Below are 2,577 nucleotides of genomic sequence, written 5' to 3' on the forward strand. Positions count from 1 at the left end.
CGCGCAATTTGCTGCGTTCTTCATCGACCCACGAGCCGAGTGATCCACCGTCCTGGGTGATCTTTTCTTAGTTTACACTGTCTCTTTCAAGACAGTTGCATAGGCGGGACGTAGGCGTGTGGCGGCCCCTGTTCAAGCGTTCTGTGTCCAACGGCCTCACGGCCGATGGGCGTCGTACGGCTCCACACCGGAGCGGACAGGCAGTCGGGCGAAAGTCATTCAAAACCGGCGCCAGGCGCCAGGTGCCGCAGGCCAGCCGCTCCAGCGCTTCAGCGCTCGTACCACACAACATTGGCGTTAGTTTTGAGAAGCACGCGTGGTTCCGCACGCGGCGCACGGCTACTGCGAGCCGTACAGGTAGCGTGTTGCGCGACACGACACGCACATCGAAAGACATGCAGTCTAGTCGGTAATGATCCTTCCGCAGGTTCACCTACGGAAACCTTGTTACGACTTTTACTTCCTCTAAATGATCAAGTTTGGTCATCTTTCCGGTAGCATCGGCAACGACAGAGTCAATGCCGCGTACCAGTCCGAAGACCTCACTAAATCATTCAATCGGTAGTAGCGACGGGCGGTGTGTACAAAGGGCAGGGACGTAATCAACGCGAGCTTATGACTCGCGCTTACTGGGAATTCCTCGTTCATGGGGAACAATTGCAAGCCCCAATTCCTAGCACGAAGGAGGTTCAGCGGGTTACCCCGACCTTTCGGCCTAGGAAGACACGCTGATTCCTTCAGTGTAGCGCGCGTGCGGCCCAGAACATCTAAGGGCATCACAGACCTGTTATTGCTCAATCTCGTGCGGCTAGAAGCCGCCTGTCCCTCTAAGAAGAAAAGTAATCGCTGACAGCACGAAGGATGTCACGCGACTAGTTAGCAGGCTAGAGTCTCGTTCGTTATCGGAATTAACCAGACAAATCGCTCCACCAACTAAGAACGGCCATGCACCACCACCCACCGAATCAAGAAAGAGCTATCAATCTGTCAATCCTTCCGGTGTCCGGGCCTGGTGAGGTTTCCCGTGTTGAGTCAAATTAAGCCGCAGGCTCCACTCCTGGTGGTGCCCTTCCGTCAATTCCTTTAAGTTTCAGCTTTGCAACCATACTTCCCCCGGAACCCAAAAGCTTTGGTTTCCCGGAGGCTGCCCGCCGAGTCATCGGAGGAACTGCGGCGGATCGCTGGCTGGCATCGTTTATGGTTAGAACTAGGGCGGTATCTGATCGCCTTCGAACCTCTAACTTTCGTTCTTGATTAATGAAAACATACTTGGCAAATGCTTTCGCTTCTGTTCGTCTTGCGACGATCCAAGAATTTCACCTCTAACGTCGCAATACGAATGCCCCCGCCTGTCCCTATTAATCATTACCTCGGGTTCCGAAAACCAACAAAATAGAACCGAGGTCCTATTCCATTATTCCATGCACACAGTATTCAGGCGGGCTTGCCTGCTTTAAGCACTCTAATTTGTTCAAAGTAAACGTGCCGGCCCACCGAGACACTCACTCAAGAGCACCCTGGTAGGATTGCAACGGGGTCCGCCTCGGGACGCACGAGCACGCACGAGGCGCGTCGCACGCCTTCAGCTCGCCCCACCGGCAGGACGTCCCACGATACATGCCAGTTAAACACCGACGGGCGGTGAACCAACAGCGTGGGACACAAATCCAACTACGAGCTTTTTAACCGCAACAACTTTAATATACGCTATTGGAGCTGGAATTACCGCGGCTGCTGGCACCAGACTTGCCCTCCAATAGATACTCGTTAAAGGATTTAAAGTGTACTCATTCCGATTACGGGGCCTCGGATGAGTCCCGTATCGTTATTTTTCGTCACTACCTCCCCGTGCCGGGAGTGGGTAATTTGCGCGCCTGCTGCCTTCCTTGGATGTGGTAGCCGTTTCTCAGGCTCCCTCTCCGGAATCGAACCCTGATTCCCCGTTACCCGTTACAACCATGGTAGGCGCAGAACCTACCATCGACAGTTGATAAGGCAGACATTTGAAAGATGCGTCGCCGGTACGAGGACCGTGCGATCAGCCCAAAGTTATTCAGAGTCACCAAGGCAAACGGACCGGACGAGCCGACCGATTGGTTTTGATCTAATAAAAGCGTCCCTTCCATCTCTGGTCGGGACTCTGTTTGCATGTATTAGCTCTAGAATTACCACAGTTATCCAAGTAACGTGGGTACGATCTAAGGAACCATAACTGATTTAATGAGCCATTCGCGGTTTCACCTTAATGCGGCTTGTACTGAGACATGCATGGCTTAATCTTTGAGACAAGCATATGACTACTGGCAGGATCAACCAGGGAGCTGCGTCAACTAGAGCTGAGCAGCCGGCCGCCCGGGAGTGTGTCCCGGGGGCCCGCGCGAACACGCAAGCGTCCGCTCAATTATTCTGCAAACAGGAGGAGGCTGAGCTCCCCTGCACAATACACCTCGAAACCCTCTCAGGTCCCGGCGGCGCGCAGCGCCGTCCTAAGTACTTGGTCGGGTTCGAGAGAGGCGCAATCGCCCGGAGTTTGGCGAGTAGACGCTTTAGGTGCGACCACCCGTGCTCCCAACTGAG

At 54.1% G+C, this 2,577-nt stretch overlaps 2 non-coding genes across 2 annotated transcripts in view; both read right to left on the minus strand.

Moving 5' to 3' along the window:
• The window catches only part of LOC124561057, a 155-nt gene extending 96 nt beyond the window's left edge, over positions 1-59 (minus strand). The window contains exon 1 of the ribosomal RNA XR_006969516.1: positions 1-59. This exon is cut by the window's left edge and continues 96 nt beyond it. This is a non-coding gene — a ribosomal RNA (5.8S ribosomal RNA).
• A 351-nt stretch (positions 60-410) lies between these two features.
• On the minus strand, positions 411-2,320 carry LOC124561061. The gene has a single exon (XR_006969519.1). It is a non-coding gene; the product is annotated as a small subunit ribosomal RNA (ribosomal RNA).
• Between the last annotated feature and the right edge of the window lie 257 nt (positions 2,321-2,577).

Source organism: Schistocerca americana, unplaced genomic scaffold, assembly GCF_021461395.2.
Source record: "Schistocerca americana isolate TAMUIC-IGC-003095 unplaced genomic scaffold, iqSchAmer2.1 HiC_scaffold_1140, whole genome shotgun sequence".
Classification (NCBI taxonomy): domain Eukaryota; kingdom Metazoa; phylum Arthropoda; class Insecta; order Orthoptera; family Acrididae; genus Schistocerca; species Schistocerca americana.